This window comes from Buteo buteo, chromosome 16, assembly GCF_964188355.1.
Source record: "Buteo buteo chromosome 16, bButBut1.hap1.1, whole genome shotgun sequence".
Lineage (NCBI taxonomy): Eukaryota > Metazoa > Chordata > Aves > Accipitriformes > Accipitridae > Buteo > Buteo buteo.
In genome coordinates this window covers 25,962,101-25,984,092 of record NC_134186.1, presented here as the reverse complement: position 1 = coordinate 25,984,092, position 21,992 = coordinate 25,962,101, and the positions used below count along the sequence as shown (strand labels likewise).

At 37.0% G+C, this 21,992-nt stretch overlaps 1 long non-coding RNA gene across 1 annotated transcript in view; it reads right to left on the bottom strand.

Moving 5' to 3' along the window:
* Positions 1-750: 750 nt before the first annotated feature.
* The window catches only part of LOC142039962 (uncharacterized), a 65,574-nt gene continuing 44,332 nt past the window's right edge, over positions 751-21,992 (bottom strand). The window contains exon 4 of the long non-coding RNA XR_012653096.1: positions 751-4,943. This is a non-coding gene — a long non-coding RNA (uncharacterized LOC142039962). The remainder of the gene's footprint in view (positions 4,944-21,992) is intronic.

The window sequence follows — 21,992 nt, the reverse complement described above, 5'->3', positions numbered from 1 at the left end:
CTATTAGAAAAGGTTTTCTTATAATGAGCAAAGGTCTCTCTCCTTTTTCTTCTTTCACTTCCCTCGATGTGGGACAACTGTAAAACTTTATTTACAATTCATATGGAGAATGATTAAATAGCTTTCATTCTCTGTGTGTTGAACAGCACTGCGAATCACAAAGGCATTCACTTGGTAAGAAGAAATTACAGTGATATTGTCTCATCCTCAGCATCATTTGTTACTTTAAAAAACATAAGAAAGTATGTCAAATTGTGGCAGAGACTGTAGTTTTATCTAAAATAAACTTATTAAAGACGACAGATTTTTTATTAACAAGTCAGAAACCAAATGATTAAACAGCTTTCTCTCTCTCTGAATACCAAATAGAAATCAATGTACATTATACAGCAGTGGCAGCTGAGATTGCAGAAGATCCAAGGACGGCATAAAGACTGTGATTTACTGAAAATATTTCACCAGGGCAACAGCCGTAAGATGAAGTCTAGTTTGCCCACAGAATGTATTCCCTTGCTCTTTTCAATATGAATTTAGAAAACTTACTTGCATAAACTGTAAAAAGGTGGTAGTCTTGTTACAAATCCATAACTGTCGAGCTAAAAAGAATTGTTTCTACATCCTAAGCAGGTGCTCCAGAAAGCCTTTTGAAACATCATGTATTGCTGCTCAACAGCACGCAATGTTAACAATTTTTTTATTGCTGGTTGTGACAATTACAGCAATAGAAAATGTAACTGCGGAACGCTGTGTTTCTGTAACCTCCTTGCAACACTCAAGAGAAAACAGGATAAAAAGTGTATGTTCACCCAGTGATTCACCCACAGTAATTCACAACATGTCAGCTTCAGGGACATCTTCACGGATAGAGCGTACAGAGAATCTGGATCTACCCATCCAGCTAATTAAAGGATGATTTCCATTTAACATTACTATCAAAGGACCTATAACACAAAGTAGCACACGTGACAGCTAAAGCACTTCAATAAAGCATGCAGGTTTTTCGATTTCTTATAGCTGTTTTTATCACAAAGATTCCAAACTGAACACAGGTATTCATTTTCCCAAAACAAAAATATGAAATTTTTACATAGTTTCACAAGTTATTCTTGGTCTACTTTTTCATTGGCTGGATATAGCCTGGTAGAACTGAAAAAAACCCAGAAAAATGCAGGGCAGAGTGGCTGAAATTCAAGTAGCAGAGGTACGTCACAGAAATATAAAGATTTTGGATGATATATACTGAGCACCATGAAATAAATAATTTTTTTAAAAAATCAACAAATTATTAGAAATCATATTCATTCCATTACTTCAACTTTAGTGATATAATTAGAAATTATTCAGCATTATTTTTTAGCATCCTACCTGACCAACATAAAACAACATCACACAGAGAAACCAGTGCTTTTCTGAGCGGATTGGGGAAAAGATTAATGCACATCATACAGCTAATATACCTTCCACTAGGCAGTACCTGTGTTTGTGAGCCTAACAAAAGTAAATCTAGAGAAGCCCTGGATAAAATAATTGTACTGTAGGTGACAATTGGGTAGGAAATATTATGGCTGTAGACAGACATAAAGACAAGTTCCATCCTGATTTATAGTATGTAAAATTGTCCCGGCTACGATGGAGAACACTTATAATAAGTCAATGTAGTTTATAGGTGATGCAAAGCAGAACAAATGCTTGCTAGGTACAAGTGATAGATTTTATTGAGGTAAAAATGCAAATCCAGAGAGCATGCAAACACTCAAGAAAATGTATTTAAGCTGCAATTATTTATATTGTGCAAAGATAAAAAGTTTACTAGGTATGTCCCTGATTCTTTCTCAAGTCTTTTAAAACAACGTATTCACCATCTGAAGTCAAGTGAATACTTCCAGGCTTTGCCTGCACTAGTTTAGAGAAACGGGTGAGGGATTACCCTCCGGCTCTGGGGTAACCCACGACAGCATGGTTCGCGTCCCTGAGGCTGAACTGCCTTATTTCCCAAATCAGGGTAATTGCACCTAAACTGCATACTGTGAACAGGCATTAGTCAGTGGCTGGGCATTTTTGGGGACAGTGCTACTTGGTCTAAGCCACCTCTGCTAGGAAACACACTTTAACGGTATGGATGATTTGGGGCAGTTCCCTTAGCACTGTGGATGACACCTTACAGCTCAGTTTGTTGTAAGTCTGTACCAGTCTGCATCACACACTATAACCGGTTGGAATGGGGAAAAGTAAATTCGGCTTTAAACAAAAGTGTATTTCAGGCAGCAGGTAGACTTTATAGCTTTTACTTGCAACTAGGAGCTAGCTAACTATTTTCCTCAAAAGTTTAGTGGGGTTCTTATGGTGTATCAGAGTTCATGGTACCCTTTCAGAACTTACAGATATATTACAGCACAGGTATAATATAATTTCATAAATGGGCATACCAGGTCTTACCCTGTCATGGCAGCCCACAGTAATTCCCAGTGACAGTCATGGAAATTGCATTCATATCTTGCAGTGGGAGAAGAGGGTTTTGTAATGTCAAGTGATAGCAGAATTCTTAGTAACTTAGGATATCCTCTCTAATTGTCAAAGGCTATCATAATTTATTTTATTACAGTGCATAGCCAAATAATTTCAAAAGGTTAGCCCCCCTCCTGTAAACTATAGCCATAATTTCTCTAATGCTCCTTTTGTTTCTAAGCACCTCATTCTATTAACGTCCAGGTAATCCAATCTTGTTCTGTATTTTTAATAGTTACATCTACTCTACACAGAGACTATGTCCAAAACTTGGAGAGAGTTAATCATAATCATGAAAAAGTCCAATATGTTTCTAATGAAAGTTTCAAACAAAAATGTGGAGCCTTGAAGAAATGGGATTCTCTGTCGATAATTGTTTGGTTTGCACCACGTACGTTACCTTTGCTCAATGAGAGCATACGAAGAGCAATTGGAGGAAAGGCCAGACATCGGACTCATTCCTAGAAGAATATGTATGAGGACGACCTCATTATTTTATTTGATATTTGACTAGATAGGACTGTCACCTGCTAGAATTTCTCCCAAGGCAGATGATGACTTATGGAGACATCATTCACATTATTAGATAAATGTTTAATATTATTTTAGGGTTAGGAATAGTGAAGGATTCATCCTCTTAAACTTTGTCAGAGAACCCTCTTTGCAGTTACAGCAACTATGTAACTGTTTAGACCAAAACGCTTGCACTACCTAGAACATCATTTTAGTGTTTTCATATATAGATACATAAGAATATAGTTAACAGACAACTACAGATAAGAGAAAATATATTTGGGGACACACAGAAAGGGGCTTTATATTGTAATAATTATGAATCCCTACACTTTCCAGGTAAAATAAAAATCCACTAAAAACTTTTGCTGAGCAAGTCAAACAAAAGTAAAATTCATAGTCTGAAAAAGACAAGACAGGTAGAACACGCATAGGAAAATGAGACAAAATAAAACACTTACTTATCCAGAACACACTGCAAGCCAGATGTGTGCAACAAGCTTATACAATGAAGCCAGCGTTAGCTGTTACTCAGGGTGCCTAGAATCCATATTAGAAAAATATTTAGGAGCTGTATGATTTCAGAATTTGGAGAATGTAGTAAATGTGTCCGGCTTAAGGACTCTGTTTAGCTATGGGAGAAATTTGAGAGAGGGTGACTGCAGACGTGGAAGGCACAATTGAACCAAATAACAACATTTTTAACAAGTTAAGTTAAAAAGAATTTCTTTTAGAGTCTGCCACATTCCAGTGTTCTTTCTCAATACATGAAAAACACTACTGAACTGGTGGATGTTAGCGCGACAAGAATATATACAGCTAAGAGGACTGAATTGTAAAGGGGAACAGAGAAATTAGTCTACAAAACATGGCTAAGTGGTGACAGAAAGGTGTGAGAAAATGTGATAAGAAATGATTAGACCAGACCACCAATCTATAAAATCATGAATTAGTAAAGAAAAAAAAAAAAAAGAGTAGGTTAAAATTGAACAAAAACCAAAGTGCAACATGAGGTCTATTACACTAAAATATAAGCCAGTTAATCTAAAACTAAAAAAAAGTACTTGAGAACATGGGTTCTCACGATGCCGGTGCTCGGTCACTCTCACAGTAAAAACGCATTTCCTGACGTTCAGATGGAACCTCCTGTGTTTCAGTTCGGACAGAACCATCCGCTGGGACAAAGTCACTGCAACCAGTTCTCAAAAGGCAGTAGATATTCATCCAGTCTGTTCTGCTGGGATTTTTTTCCCCCAATAGTAGTTAAAATATTCAGGACAACATCATGCTGTGTAGAACTACATTTCCATCAGAAAAGGGAGAAAAGGGCTCTCCTGACTCAGATTCATAGAAAGCACTTCTCAGCATGATCTTCTGTTGTTCGAAATAACTACTATGTTGTGAAGACTAATGTCTGCACTCAAACACCTTCCTTTTTGCGAGGAGAAGCTCGTGCTGCCGATGGTAGTAGCTCTGTGGACTGTGCTCCTGTAAGAGATCAAGGTTCACAAGGTCAAGCCGCTATGAGTTCTCCATCCAGCTCTTGTGTGATCCTCCTGTGAGGTTAGAGCAATGCAAGCCCAGAACAACTGTATTAGCCGCTGGGAAGATGGAAGCTAACTGACTTAAATGCAGAGATACACCCTCTATTGTTTGGTAAACACTATGCCTGCATCTCCATAGTCTCTAATGGTCTCGCTAACAGAAAACGTCTTCCAGTTTACTTGTAGGAAGTTCAAAACATTGCAGTTTATAAAAACAGATCAGAAGAAACTTGACAGCCAATGGAAGTTGTGCAATCTTTGATAATGATTGGTTTCATGGCTCATACGACCTCACTCTTTCTTCCTTCCTCCCTCTGCTTCGGTTTTATGGGGTGGAAATTGTGTTTTGTTTCTCTCCACTCTTCTAGGATTTCAGATCGGCTGAAATGAAAGAGGGACAATAACGTAAGTTTGGATGACTAAAGAAACACCAGTGATACGAAAGAGGCTTTTAGGTGGATCCTGATCTCTGTTCTGCTTTCTAAAAAGGAAAAAATAAAGAAAATATTTTCTCACACTCATCTCCTGGCATATGTGGAAACAGTTATTAATTTTATATGCTTTAATCACAGTAAAACATACATTCTGGATATGCAGTTATGGACAGGACCAGGCAGAAGGACCAAGTCGCTGCAGCTAATTGTCAGAAGAAAGTATGTCTTACTGTTGATCCATCTTCAGAGTTTGTCCTGTTTCTGTTGAGGATTCACAAAAGGACAAGAGACATTTCAATAACAGTTAAGTAATTAAGAACAAAGCTTCTAGGTTTGTAAGATTTTAGGCAAGAAAGAAAATAATGCTGTCCAGCTCTTAACATAGTTTAGTATTTAATATACTGCCCTTTTTGCTTGTTCAGTCAACAAAAATTAATATAAATGAACTTGATGTCAGGTACAATGATGTAACACTTAAATACCATGATAATCTTAATGGATCCAGGAACCTGTGGGAATAAAAATAGTTGCTATTCACAGCTATAGTCTTTGCTTTTTTTCTCGGATCAAAATAAGATTCAAGGGTTACGTACAATCACTTTTTCATTGTTGCATTGATCATTTAATACAAACGCTTCTCCTGAAAATTGGGCCGTTTTCCAGACATTGTAAATTAATCTTCCAGCTCCACAATTAAAGACATCACGCTGATGAATGAGGTAGTAACGCTGATTTACATTCAGCAGTTATGGGGCTCAAAGCTATGATATACAATATCTTTGCCTCCTCAGCAGAAGCAGCAGGCAGTCTCTGAAAACCATTGTCCGCCAGGTTTCTGTGTTATCACTCTCGCTGAAAAACCTGTAATGCTTCAGATAGCAGGGAATTTGCTAATACTAGAAATAGATTCCTTCTTTATTACCTGTTATAAAAGCAAATGAAATGCTTATTGATGACATCAAACTGATGGTCTTGAAGACAGATTATTTATTTTACTCAGAGGATTGTAACATCAGAGGCAGAACCTGGACAAGTTTTCTTCCCTGCTACAGCAAATCAGCCTTGGCCAGAAACAGCTATTCTGAAAAGGATGGAACGCATTCATCTTCAGCCCTATTCAGTTCTGGACCTCACTATAGAAACTGCCAACAAACATATTAATTAGAGTCTAATTCTGTAGATGCTGCTGCCATTGGAATAGAGGCCTTAGAACTTGACAAGTGTCTATCATTTGAAACAAAACAGTGGAAATGCTCCAAGAACAGGCGCACGAGAACCTATAATGAATGTGTAAGGGCTTTCAGCTGTGACTTCTCCTTTTAGGGTAAATCTCTTTACCATTTAGAGTGGAGATCTGCTTTTAAAAAATCATCTGGCAGCTTCCAGATTTGAATCAGAGTACACGGGGGGGGGTGGGAAGCAGGATGAAGAGGAGACTCCTACATCCTCTACAGTCAGAGTGAGGATTTACCCAAGCGTAGCTGTGGGAGGATTTCAGAGAGAGATGGGAAAACGAGGCAGATGTCAGAACAAGTTGCTGGCAGGGATATTTTCCTGTTTCTCCTCACCTGCGACCAAGACCTTTCAGTTCCAACTCTGTTTGAGCAGAAGGAGAAGGAAACTCTTGCCAAGCCAGGCTGATCCTGGAAGGACAGGCAGCAGAATTGGGGAGAAAGGTGCAAATGAGTCAATTTTTCCACAACCAGCTACGCTTTTAACAGCTGCTTCAAACAAAGGCACTGCAAATGCTTTTACTGAGGAAAAAAAAAAAACAAAAACCCCCACGCAAACCAAACCAGATGTCCGCTAATCTGAGCAACCTGATCTAGTTGAAGATGTTGCTGCTCATTGCAGGTGGGTTGGACTAGTTGACCTTTAAAGGTCCCTTCCAACCCAACCCAACCCGCTCTATGATTCTAATGTATTCGTTACTTGAAGAGTACTTGGTACGTGGTTTAGCTACATAGAACTTATACTGTGACTGCTCACATACTCCCTCTGTCAGATATCCAGCATTTATTTTTTGATAGCTATGTTATGTGATTCATCATCTAAGTCTATGGTCTTTATAAACTTCCAGATTAAATAACCAGCCTTTCTTGAAGCTAGAAAAGAGCAAAGAATAAATTTATGGTTTAGTAATTATGTATGTAGAACACGTGGAACTTCAAAGAGTTACAGAAGTTTTTAATGAATTCCTCAGAGTTATAAAAAGTCCGTAAGTAAAATCAGAACTCCCAATGAATGAACAGTGTGCTTTCACTTGGAAAAAAAATACAGTTGCAACTGATATAACTCAGTGAAGTTAGAAGCATGCTATGTTAACAGTGAGCCTCAGTTTTTCCTGTCATGTGCGGTACACCTTCCCTTGTGCTTTTAAATGTCCTTCACCAAAAAAGTGAAGAAAATAGAGAATATTTAAGGATTGTAGGTATTATAATACCAACATCATATTCAGATGATTAAACCTCTTCTTCACTGAGGTTTAAGATCCTGCTGCATAGCTCATCACTTGTCTGTAGTTAATATACAAAAGGTCCACTTTGATATAATTTTAGAAAGGATAAATGAAACTGTCATAAAGGGTTTTGGTGCTTAAGAACAAGTATTAACATAAATGCTCTAAAAATATTTAGAAGAGCTGAAGGTCACTTGCTGACCCTTCCTGTCTAGGAATCTACTGCAGTTGGCCTCTGTCTCTTGACAATAAACTCAAGACTGTTGCAATATCCAGATATAATGCTGTCTGCCAATGCTGCTGAAGTTACGGATTTATCACAGGATTTTCCTTATCTTTCCTTGGTTTTAGAGATTTATAACTCCATTAATCATCCTTTAATATTAATGCAGTAAATGTGCCATCATGTACAATGGGATTTAATTACTAGATTTTATTTCCATTTGTGGAAGGGACAAGTCAGATTATTTTCAATTTTCAGAAAACTACTGCTTTTAGATTAGAGGTCAACATACAAACCTTTGCAAATGTCTAACACTCAGCATTACCCATCATTCCGCTTTCTTATACACAAGGAATACAAAAGAAAATCACAATTAGGCAGTTATTTAGTTCTGCACAGTCTTGCGTATCTGCCGAGAAGCACTGACAAGACAATAGATCTCTCTCATACCCAAATTTCTGTTTCATACTAGATAAATTCAGAGCCTAGGCAAAGCTGTCTATGTATGTCCCTCATTCCTCAAAGGGCCCTGGAGTCAGAGGTTTTGAAAAGCAGCCACTGCTTCCACTAAGATCATTAAGAGATCTTGGCATTTGGTACTTCAGAAAATCAGGAACTTTAATGTGGGGCTTTTGTGAGGCACAAGTGCTACAGGGATTCTTGAACAGCACCTTTGAACTGGTTAATTCTTCTAGGGGTGAATTTTGCTCTCAGTATGTGGTAATTAGATTCTTAATGCTAGTATGCATATAAAAATATATTACAGATCAATGCACGGGGATGAATTTCACTCCCTACGCATGATGAATCTTAATTGCATTCTCCTCCGAGTCTTAGATCTCCCCACAGGAGAGCTGCAATCACTCACTTAGATTGGAGAAAGGAGCACTTTTCTGAATGGGTTTCATAGCAACAAAATCCTTTTAGATCCAGTCAATAATGCTGCCACATACTGGCCTAATGAAATACAATTTTGCATAAACAAGACGACACATTTTAGGCAATATGTTATGTTCAGTTGTAAGGGAACACGGGTCACGATACGTGGCAGTTATTCTTTGCTTTGCATCTTCAAAGTACTTCAGAAGCAAACTAATTAATCCTCTAAGTAAGTAATACTAATTATTTAGTAGATGATAATTATGGTAGTCTATTGCTTTAAACTAATTAGTTGTAAATGTTTTCATGATATACTATAATGTTTTATATGCAACTGTTACGGTCTGTTGCATTATAATGTGTATCTTATGATGTTTATTCCAAAATGGTCGGCTGCGCATTTATACGACAGGTCACAACCTTTAACGGATGATCAGATGAAAGCACACACAGGCTAAAGGACTAGGTTCACGCCAGGACTTGTGTGCTGGGATTGCCATTTGTCCTGGTTTCACCTGGGATAGAGTTAACTGTCTTCCTAGTAGCTGGTGCAGTGCTATGTTTTGAGTTCAGTATGTGAAGAATGTTGGTAACACACTGATGTTTTCAGTTGTTGCTCAGTAGTGTTTAGACTATAGTCAAGGATTTTTCAGCTTCTCATGCCCAGCCAGGGCACCTGACACAAACTGGCCAACGGTGTATTCCATACCATGTGACGTCCCATCTAGTTTAGGAACTGGGAAGGGGGGGGCAGGGATTTTGCCGCTCGGGGACTGGCTGGGTGTCAGTCGGCGGGTGGTGAGCAATTGCCCTGCGCGTCATTTGTACATTTCAATCCTTCTATTACTACTGCTGTCATTTTATTAGTGTTATCATTGTCATTATTAGTTTCTTCTTTTCTGTTCTATTAAACTGTTCTTATCTCAACCCAGGAGTTTTACTTCTTTTCCTGATTTTCTCCCCCATCCCACTGGATGGGGGGGGAGTGAGCGAGCGGCTGCGCGGTGCTTAGTTGCTGGCTGGGGTTAAGCCACGACACCATTACACTAACTGGAATCCAGAGCAAAGAGTAAAGTATTTCATCCTCCTTACACCGCGCACGGAAACAGCGAGGACTTCCAAATCAGGGGCTCGAGCTAAGGGTGATAACGCACGCTCAGGGCTCAACGCGCCTCAGCAGATGTGCAAGGGTGGCCAAAAAACAACAACTGCAGCCTGTATGTGCTGTTTATGAATGGTGGGTAGGGCATAAATCAGCTGTAGGACTTAAAGACATATATTCATGTGAGCTTGCTTTCTTTTTCTTAAATCCAGGAAGGGCAATTGACTCGGGTTAGTCCATAAGAAAAGAAAGGGAGAGTCACAAACCAGTAAAATGCCCGGTTTGTGAAACACAGCAAGGCTTAGGGCTGAGGAAGGCGCTGTGCTGCGCACGCTGCCAGGACCGAAAAATGCCTAAGCACGTGCTGGAGACACTGGCATCTTTTTGCCTCTGACAGTAAACAGCTTAGCACCATTTCAATGGCAGTAGTACTTCAACAGCACAACAAAGCAAAGTTTTAGCTTTAGAATGTGTTTCAAGTAAGAAAAGCACCGTGTCAGAAATCACTTCATAGGGCTCCGTGTTTTGTTCTCCCCCCAGTGACTCTGCAAGCCTCTTGGATTTGATGTAAAACAAATGATTTTTCTAAATGTCATCTCTAGCATACATAATCCCCAAGATCTGAAAGTCAGCCCGCGCTCATTGTACTTCTTGCACCATTACAAATAATAATTTTGCAGTCCAAATCTGAAATTGCAATTTTTGACAGAATGGAATTCAGCTCAGCTCTCTACAAAATCACTGGTTTACTACCAACTATAATAAAAAGTTGGATTCCCATTGCAAATTAAACATAAAAAGTCAAAGACCACCAGGTTACTTTTTAAAAAAAAAAAAAAAAAAACATACACACATTTTGAGCATTCCTCTTTAAACACAGGCATTCACCATTTAACTTAGTCCAACATAAAAGAATTGTCATGAAAATAAATTAATTTAAGGCTGAAGCCAGAACAGTTGCTTACTATATATATATATATATATATATATATATATATATATATATATATTTAAAAGTACAAAGGGGATGATTCACTGAGTTCACAGTCAGGCATTGCAATGCTTCTTTCACACATTACAGCCTTTAAGTCTAGAAAAACCCATTTTAACTATGTATTCTAACCTCCTGTTTAGCACTAGCTGATTTTCATGCACTCATTCCAGCTTCACAGTCCAACAGTTGGGTTTGAACAAGACATTTTCTTTCAGAAATATAACCAGTCTTCCTTGTATTATTTCCCAGTGATGAAAAAATACATCAGAACTCTTCGTAAACTGCTCCCATTTTTAATTATCCTCACCATTTAAAATATACACAGACTAACATTCTCAAAATTCTCTCTTGACTTTTAGCCTTTTGTTTTTCCTGGACTTTTCTGCCTGACCAAAAAGCCTTTTCTTACCAAATTTTGTGCTTTAATTATATTACTGTCCTTTAAGTCTTTATAAATAGAGTTCTGTACCAATCCATCCATTATTTTGCCAGAGATCACATTGTGAGATGACTGTCCTTTAACTTAAACAAAACTGTCATGATACTACCTTGATTCTAATCCTTGAAATGTCTGCATTTTTCTAATATGTATAGAAAAATCAATTTTAACAATCCAGAAAGCCATTTTGCTAGCTGTTTTAAAACTCATTTGATGAAGGTTAAGTTTTAAGAGTTCAATTTATGTAGTTAGTCTTGTAAGAGAAAGTGTGTCATCAATATTTTAAAATATAAATATATATTTATATAAAAACATATTTATAATATTACATATATATACACCTATATAGAATCAGTAATGGTATTTTAGAATTTGTACCATGGAGATTAATGGGACTTTTACAGCCACAGCTCTACTGTAAGCTGAGTACAGATGTTTAAGTGACACATAGATATTACCTAGAAACAATGATTTTGGGGGATTCTTTATTATTTTATTTTTCCAAAATGTCCTATTCAATATTTTTCAACACTTATCAGCATGTCTGTAATGCTGTACGTTACCTGGAGCTTTATCAGTGGACTCTGTCAACTGAACATTTTCAGAGAAAAGTTTTAGATCACTCTAGTAGCTTCTCAGAGGCCCTGTAAATTACTGTTCTACTCATATAATAAAACTAAATCAGAGGTACAAAGTACCATCAGATGTCTTCCGGTAATTATTCGCTTAAGGTCACGAACATTGGCGTGTGTAGCTTTCCTGAGTACCCACTGGCAAAATGGAGAAGTTATCTTTGCCTACCTACTTTAAAACACAGTTCAATTAACTTAGTTTAAGTGAAATGTAAAGTCAAATTCAAATGTGATTTCAGTGGACTACTGTAAGTAGTCGGTCAGTCAAAAATCTGGACCTTACTTATCCTCTAGATGTGTTCTGTGAAGGTGCATAAAGCATACTGTTATGCAGACTGTGTTGGCCTGAATATTTAGCTCTCCAATGAGCTGCTGCACCCTGAGGAGAAATTAGCATTCAAAACATATCTGAAATTCCAAAACCATGCTTCTAAGTATCCTTCTGGACTTTTTCAGATTATCTCCTCATTAGAGGAGTGTAAAGAATAGGCTGTGCATTTTAAATTTGTCTACTGAAGAAACACATTATAGAGAAACTTGGTTTTCCTCCAGATCTTGACTGACATTTGGACAAAGTGGTCCTCAATGAGATAACCAAACTGTGTGAAAGCAGGTGAAAGAGCTTGTAAAACAAGCAAAGAATTTGCTTTTAAATGGACAAAAATTATTTACCCAGACATAAGAAAACTTTGAGTAAGTGTGAATTACACAGTTCATATTTTCATATTTAGGAAGAGATTTTTTTCTTCAAGGTACCCTTATGGGAAAAAAAAAAATCTACTGAATCTAATACTGTTGAATCCAGTTGGATGATACACATTTTAATAGAGTTCTACAGTTATTCCTCACCCCCCACACCCAACTTACATTTTATACAGAACAATGAGTTTTCACACAAGCTTTATGCTTGTTATTTTAGGGTTTCTCTTTGACTAGTTCACTTCTGTTGGATGCTCAGATAGCAGTGGGAAGCCAAGAGAACATTTTGTCTCTTATCTAGCAAGAAAATTGAGACTGCCTTTCCAAAACAATCCTCTTTATAATAAACCATATTTTTCTTTGTCACAACAGGATTAAAGCTATTGTGTTAATTCTGCATAATATATAGGAGAGTTTTTCAGCAAGCAATTTCTTCTTCAGGCACAGTGAAATTTTGTCCCTGAATTTCACATCCCACACAAGCACTGTTTCTAGCAAATAAAGATTTTTTTTTCCTTGGCAGTTCTGAAAGTAGTTTCTTCCACTTCTTCCATGCACACATTCTATAATCTAGCTTCATCCTCTTGTGTGTCAAACGCTGAAGCCTCTTGCCTTTGCTACTTATTTTCCTTATTTTGTTCAAATTGCAGCTCTTCCATTCCCATCAAATCATCCTTTCACCTTGACTTGTCTGAGTGTCTTCAAGGCTTTCTGACACTTCCTATATCAGTATCAAACTCCTCATATTTATCTGAAAAGTTATATGTAGACCTAGTGACTTAAACATCTCAGCTTTCATGTCTTACTGACATCCTCCATATTCTTTATCTCCATAGTCCTTTTTTTCCCCCCTCTGCCATTGTTGTTACTAGCTTCCTTACACTTGAACTATCAACCTTTTTCCTAGAAAAGTACTTTCATCTTTGTTCTTCCAAGTTCCTCATCAAATACACTTTTTCAAATTTCCCAGCACAGAAATTCCCTCAATAGATAGTGAGAAGTACTGTCTGTTCCTGTGCTTCACCATAAAAGACATAAAGAAACTTCATGATCCCTTTTCACTGGAAGGATTATCTTCTTTTAAGACTAGTTTTCTCTTTCTCCATGATCTGTTCCCACCATGTTCTATTGCCATTCTCTATGTAATAAATTTATAAATATGAGGCTAATATTTTTAAATATATGAGGTGCAAAACACTTTTTTTTTTACTACCTCAAAATTTCCCCAGAGATGTATGGGGTTTTTTTCTGAACAAAAGACTAGCTATGTGTCAGGATTATTTGGGTCTTTCAAATTTCAAGTTCTTACTAGAATTCATTGAGATATTAGAGCTCTTCAAAATAAGCAAAAAGAATTTCATAATAGAAAGTACAGAGAAACTAAATATAAGGTTTTCTCCCATTTCCTACAGTAAAGTTTCTTGAGCTTCACTATTACCTTACAAAGAGGAAGAATACCCAAAACACAAGCTGAATTTCACAAAAAACATACAGTTTTAACAATAATAATAGTAGTGCTTCGTTTTCCTTCCACAAATTAAGTTTTCATTCTTTTCATTCCAAGGGAAAGTTACAGTTCTTTATAAACCTGAAAAGAATTTATTTTGACAGTGCAACAAAAAGAATGCTGACAACAAATTTGAACTGCTCGATATAGCTGCTGTTTTATAATAAATATTGTGTCACAATCACCATACATCCAAACCCACGGAAGCCTCAGCTGAGCCTTGAATGGGTATAGAAAAACATGAAAAAAAGAGAAGAAAAATCCCCCCTAATCTTTAATTGTTTTCACTATGAAAACTTCCACTTCACATTCTTGGGTACGACATTGCAAGGTCAAGGAAGTACATTGCAGGTGTGGGCTGTAAATGCACTGATTATATATGGCTTTACCTGCAACAATGGATTTGTATGGTAACTCTAATAACTGCAGTAGAGATGGCCCATATTTCCAATATTCTGTAGTGTGGCTAGTGGAATTTCTTCATTAAAAATATTACTTTTTAATAACAGCTTATTGCTTCAGCAATTCAGCTGAGCCGACCACAACATCACGGTCCTTTACACTGAGTATTACAATTTGTAAGAAATGAGTTGGAGAAATAAACACCTTTCAAGTAGGTCACTAAATCGGACAAACTGAAATTAGATCATTTTCTTTACATGCAGATAGCTCTCTTCTCTAGTCTAGACTGCCTTAATCAATCTGCTCCTTCCAGTCTTTCAGAATCACATTTATCAAAACTCAGTCTCACTCCAAAAGGCTAGGCCAGTAAAACACAATATATTTTTGTAAACTTGGCTCTACAGCTGGCTGCTTTTCGCCCTCTTTTTCCCATGTACAGAAATACATTGCAAATCACTGTCTCTCTTTGCCACCTAGCGGGTAGCCTGATTTTACAACTGTCTTTGAGCTACTTCCCTGTGAAAATATGATCACGGCATCCTACATAAACCTAAAACTGGAAAAGCATCTCTAGTGGGCCTTCTGGAAGCATGGTCAATATATGAAGTATGCCTGTGGTCTAAATTACAGGGAAAGTTACACAAACACGGCTTTGAGGTATTGCATTGCTGCTCCAAGGGTAAATGTATTTTTTGAAATAAATCAGAGCTTTTTTCAACTCCTTACATAGCATGTGGTATCTAAGCGTGATTCATTTCTGAAAGAACCAGAAAGTCCTGGCATACTTGCATCGTTAGTATACGTTTGCTTGTAGGTTCCCCTGTTCTGAAGTTACATTGGCATACCTTCAACTCTGTCTTTCCTCAAATTATTTTTGCGTGCCAAAATTGGTATGGATAAAAATGAGAAAAATTGTTAGAATTTCATTAAAATTTCTTGGCCTTATTATGGAAATTATCATGTTTGCAGATCTATTCATTTAAAGAAAACAAAACCTAATTTAGGTCTTTCCATGTATCAGTTTAATTAAAGTCTTTCGCTTTCCAACCGGGCCAACGCTAGCCATCAAACCCTGGCAATTGTCGCCAGTGCTGTAAGGATGCAAACAGTAAGAACTCAAGTCCTGAGCTGTTACATCCCCTGCTTGTGCTTTGCTGAGGCACAAGTTAGTCAAGCCAATGGCCATTTTATTTTTCAAATGCCTGGAATTAAACTGCTTGCAAATGGCCCAACATCATGCCAACTGAACCTATGCTACCAGTGTTGCAGGCTATTTTTTTTTTCTTATTTTTTAAAATTATTTATTTCATATGCATTTGATCTTTAAGAGACATTACCAAATCACGGCAGAGCTAAAACGACAGATTGTTAACAGCTGAGCATTCTCTGCTCCTGGCTGGGCTAACACACAACACAAGATAAGGTAAGGACACAGATTTGTGAAGCTTGACCACAGAGGTTGACCTGGCAGCTTGACTCTCGAGGTTGGCCTCAATTGCTTCAAGACATATCTGTGTGGACTCGTGAATGCAGTGGGACACCAGAACACTGTTCCTTGTGAACTGTACGTTCAAAACTATGAAGATCAAAAGAACCATGAGATCTTTTGGGTGTCAGAGTATATAACTACTAGAAGAGACTGACTTCAGGGATTAAAGAAATGTGTCAATCAGGAATTCGTACTATTATTTGCAACTAGTACTTGAACCTGTAGTATATCAATAAAAAGCAATGTTAAAGATTTACAGAAACTCTGGTATATGTAATAAATAAAACTCTAGTTTGTGCAAAAGTTTACAGACACGAGCCAAATAAAAGCAAGCATCTACTGCCAAGTGGTGAATATTCAAGAGAGCCTGAGTTAAATGGTTTATATATGTCTACTGTCTACCATTCAGAATGGATGTCAGAACCTTAGCTATTTGTTACCAGTCTTCTTAAATCAAGTCAATAGAGTTTGGCATATTCTATAAGATGTACTCAGATGTGCTCTGTTATTGCTTGTACTATAACAGGTAAACAGGGTAACACAGCTCTCTCATCTGCTAGCTAACATGAAGCATCATGACATTTTTCAGGCTGTTACACACAACGAAAATTACCCATATCCTCACGTCCCCCTCCTACAGAACAGATTTATTTAAACAGAAATATCTTCTCCAAATTTCCATCTTGACTTAATAACCTTCTGATGCTGCATTTTCTCTAGAAGAGGAAATCAAGCAGTCATTCTTAATTCTTAAAATTTGATAGAGATGGAAATGGTGATTCATTACTTTGTCAGCTCTGTATCAGCTCTTGGGTTTGGTACTTTTCCAGTATTCCAGTGAAGTTAAAGACAGGGGAAATCAAAGAAAGTCCTTAATCGTGTTCCAGAATATCACAGTTATTCTCAGCTTGGCATTCATCAAAATATTACTGGAATGAATTCATTGCCTGAAGATGCAACTTGAAAGTGGAAATGGGTCAAGGAAGACCCACACTTGATTTGCCAAAGGACTGCTTTGATGAAAAGACAGAAAATGCATTTGATTCATCTTTCATTTCCCCAATGTCAATTCAAGTCCATTACACAAGGGTAAGTGATTAGAAGGAAAAAAAAAAAAAAAAAAAAAAAAGCCTAACAGCTTTCAGTGTTTCTGCTGAGCTCAAGAAATGTCTGTATTCTGCTGAATGGTACTAACTTTTGGAGACTTTCCATCCACTAAAGACTGTTTCGAAAGCACTTTGACATTTGTAATAATTTCTCCTTCTCTAGCTTGCTTCCATTCCTCAGGCAGATATCCATATTTAGATTACACACACCATGCAATATAATAATCAATGTGATTTTTATAAATGCTAAGCAAATAGTTTTCTTGATCTCTGCAATATTGGCCTGTACCATTACTATGAGTTGTGGCATCTTTCAGTTACATAAAGCATATTCTAAACAAGGACATAAAGGAATTATGCAGTTGTTATGATTTATGGTGCACTTATTCAAATCATATCAGCTCAGGTATGATAGTTAAACATGATGCGTACTGTGGGAAGTGATGGACTAGCATAACATGAATAGGTAAATCAAAAAACGCAAAGCCTACATCTACACAATAAGGGCTCCTGTTATTGCCGGCAATGTAAACATAAGCTGGTGGTATTATGAAACTCCAAGAAGTCATCTTTTCCTTCTTCCTTTTTTTTATGTTACCCCAGTCAAGCAAACTGAGTTTTTACGTACATAACTCACGAGATAATTTCTCCATACCTAACACAATTTCTAAATTACTTTTTAAATTTTTTTTATGGCAATTTCCACACCACACACGGTAACTTAATATGCAGCCCTCAGTGAAGAGGTTCCAGATTCGTAGGATGAAATGGCAGCTGCAGGCAGTTAGGCTAAGACCTAACAAAATAACAATAAATTGGTGAAGGAAGTCCTGAACTGACCATGTGCTCCGTAGTTCCTTATCAGTGTTGTCCAGCGGGCTAACCCTCAAAGGCTTCCTTACTTAAATGCAGCATATTAAAAGTTTCCATAAGAAATGAAAATGTTAGTCTCATAGCTGCATTTCTAATCTCTCTCAGTTTAGTTTCTATACTAGTCTTCCTGGAGTTTACTAATAGCTGAATAATGCAATTAGGAGGAAACAGCACAATGTCACATGTTTATCACCTTTTTCCTCACCAAGAGAGATCACAGTTTAAAGGACAGCTTTCAGTTTAGTTTACCAAACTGTTCAAATGACTGGAGTGAAAGTCATTGCAACCCATTGGAGCTAAAGCAATAAAAGAACGCTTCTTCCAAAATACAAGCTTTATACACCTAAGTGTCCTACAGCTATCTGGAATATAACACGGAACTGACAAACCGTTAAACTGATCTTGAAATGCACTAATGGAAGAATATCAAGAAACAGTAAGAATGTAAAGAAAATAGAGATTGAATGAATAAATGTAGATAATAATACGATGACCATTTAATCAGATTAAGATGTGCAATTCAATGGCACATCCTTAACTTAGCCATAAAATTCAAATATATTTTCAAGTATTTCTGAATTGTATTCAACAGATAATTGATGATAGCTTTGTACACAGAACAATAAAAAGTTATTAAGAAATCAGCATCAGTGCAGAACATACAACCATAACACCGAAGAATTTTAGGATTAATGCTAACATTGTCAGAAAAGAACCATCCTTACCAGTATCAATACCTGAGATGATGTCAAAGCATGGACAGCTAACCTAGAACCTTAAAAAGCTTTAATGCTATAACATCTTGTAACAAATTATTTTTTTTTTACAAAGCATTACTCTTACAGTAATTTCTGTATTTTGGAATTAAACTGCTCCTTTTCCCCTGCATTTCAGCATCTCACCTAATTCAGTACCCTGAAATTATTACTCATTCAGATACTCGGAAGGTCTGATAGGTACTATCACCTATACAAGAAGAATTCTGTAAGAAAGTAACACGAGCTATACATCTTACAAAAATTTCCCCGACATACAGCTAGCACTATATACAAACACAGATGTTACAGTAAACCTTAAAGCACCATTTTCTTATGTTTGAGAATCTGGGGACCCCAGTGCATAATAACACAAGTACAATTTAGGACAGGTCAGAGAGAAGCTTTATGAACTATGACCATAGTGAGAGAACGTTCAGACAGTATCTCCCAGTTGGAGGGACCCGACCCATATACTTTTTCAGAAAAGAAAGAAAGAGGTGAGGAAAAACAATCCTGTGTCGATGTTAACAAAGCCAGGTATCCATCCCTGGGAGGGACGGACTCCTCAAGTAGCTTGCTAACTGCCAAGGAATCAAAGAGTAAATAACATGACAATATGGAGAGATGGCTCTTGATGGAGTCTACAGCAGTGGCACACCCAGCGTTACCTTAGCTCAGAAGTGGGGAGTTGGAAACAATCACAGACTGTTAGCTTTTAGTCCGAAAGGCATGTTCTTTTAGTAAAGATAACTTCTCAGCCAGACCTCTCGATCTTAAATATTGATAATTTTACCACCATACTCATAGAGTCCCCACTTATGTTTTCCTTTCTACCGTACAACAATTGGATAACCAAGACATGACATTTCAGACTTTGAAGCTTTATGTCCATAGCAAGCACTAACCATGGAGGTCGTAAACATGCATGAAAAATGACTCTAAGTGTTACCATGCTAAAAGGACAAGCAGAATGGAACCACAAAGAGGTTATATTTCAAGCTAGTATGGTACAATTAAGAAAGAGTTATGTAATTATACTCACAAAATATTAATGACAAATAAACACAGATTACTAAATGAGAAGTTAGTAAGTACATTATCATTGATGAAGAACATGGGTAAGTTATTGGCTAAGGAAAAAAAAAAAATATAAAGGATTACGGCAAACTGACCACTACATTTGTGCATAACATTATCAACTGAAACCATTAGCCATCAGAAGGAAGGAGCAGGCAGAGAGGGCAACTGCATTTGATAATGAATCTAACAGAGAGGAACAGTCAATACAAAGCAGGAGGGCAATAAAATTTGGAATGGTTTAAATTCACTTGAAGCATGGGCACACTAAGCATTTCAGCATTGAGATGCGGAAGGTAATGAGCCTGTGGGGAAAAAAAAAATGGATGGAAAACTTATTCTTAAAGGCCATATGTTGCAAAAGCTTGAGCAGAAGTAGAATGAAGCATCGTGGTGGATAAAACTAACTACTCTTGGCACTGGGCTTAAGACTGCTAAAAAGAAAATCAGAAGAATGCAAGATCAAATTTCAGAAGATATTGGAGTAAGTTCAGCTCCGGTGTGAGAAGGTGAAACTCCCGCAAGGAATAGATCTCTGGTACAACATGACATACTTTAGCTAAACACAGGCCACTAAGACTTACGCAAAATTTCAGGACACATGAGTCTCTAATGTTACAAAAATTACTGGCATGTCTCTGTATGAAGACTGCTATTTTCTCCATTTTAATCATGATTCATCAACATTTCATGAGAAATTCTTGGCCTAGACTGCACAATTCATTAATTCGCAGATCACATAACTTATGCATAGGCTTCCATTCCCCAAGCAGAACATAATTTTTTGAATCAGTTTTTTTACAGGAATGCTTTGAGCAAGCTTTTAATGTGCTCTGTGTAATTCCAAAATTGTTTCCATGATTATTGATACCAGTGGGCTTACTCACTATAATATTTAATGAAAGCAATTTAAAATAAAAAAAAAAAAGGGGGGGGGGACAACACAGTCTTTTCTATTTTTCACACCCAGACCTTTTCTCTTCCCTACCATAAATTCTGCAAGGTCTGAAGATGGAATAGGTGGTTTAGGGAAGCACAAGCTTTATGCTTTCTTTCATTTTCTCCTCCAGCACGCAAGAAAAGTCCATTCCCATGCAGTATTTTTTTTTAAATGTTGGGAGCCATATTCTACATCTTGCTCAGATGGTCTCCTTCTGATTTGATCTGGCCTACTTCTGTTCATACCATTTCTCCACAGTTGCACCTACACGGTGGTAAGTGTCAAAAGTCTGCAAGTGCTTGAAGGACAAAACAGGCTTCCGTTGCTTCTTTATTGCTATTTGGTAGCAATTTGGGCCATAAGCTTTAAAATATTCAACTTCAGTTACTATTTTGGCTACTGAGAGGTGCAGGGAAGAAAAGAAAATAGGGATTTCTAATAATCAGTAAGGCAGCAGAACTGCCGTGGAGTTCCATGGGACAAGACAAACGTACTTCTTTATTTCTGAGGCACTATCCCTATTAAGTATCAGAGAGGCTCCATAAATAAAGGTAACATCAGAGATTCCCAAAAGGATCACAGCATCTATCAACTTCAATATTTTATATCTTATCTTTGTGTTCATATATCCTTTCACTGATATGAGCACACTGCCAAAAGTAATTAGATTTTTATCTACCACTAGCTCCATATAATGCTCCTATTTAATTTAATGGAGCCTATGGTCATTAAAGATATCCAGAACTTTCTTGGCCTTGTTCTGCATTTTCCTCAGTCTGATATGTTGTTAATAACTGAACACAAAGACATAAAACTGAGAATACAATTAAAAAAAAAAAAAAAAAAAAAATCAGAGTTCTCACTGCTGATTGTTTCCAAGCCTTGTTGTCCCTTTGTTTAATTTCCATTCTTCTTTAGGTAAAAAGAACTTGTACTGGACTATTTGTGAATATTGGTATAAAGTAACATCAAAGAAACAGCTTAGATTTTCTTTCGATGTAAGATTTCCTATACTTTAAGTAATAAAAATACTACACATTGGCTCAATGCATCATACTTAGGAGCACTCAGAGTGTCTCACAGCAATAAAAAGTATTATATATTTTCTCATGAGGAATGGCATGCACGAAGTTGATAATGTAATAGCATTTACTGAACCCAGAAATAAATCCCAATATACAAGCTCTCAAGACAAAGTGGTATCTTTTTCACATGTCCCTACACTGAATAATATAAAATGCGATACTATAATTTAAATAATAATTACTATAGAGCAGAGGCAAACTCTTTTTTGAGACATCTTTTCTATTATTCAAATAGAGATTATGGAAGTCCAAAATTCAAAAATATGGACTGATAAAATCAGGATAAATGCCTATGCTTTTTGCGCTTCTCCATATTAAGAATTATATCATAAG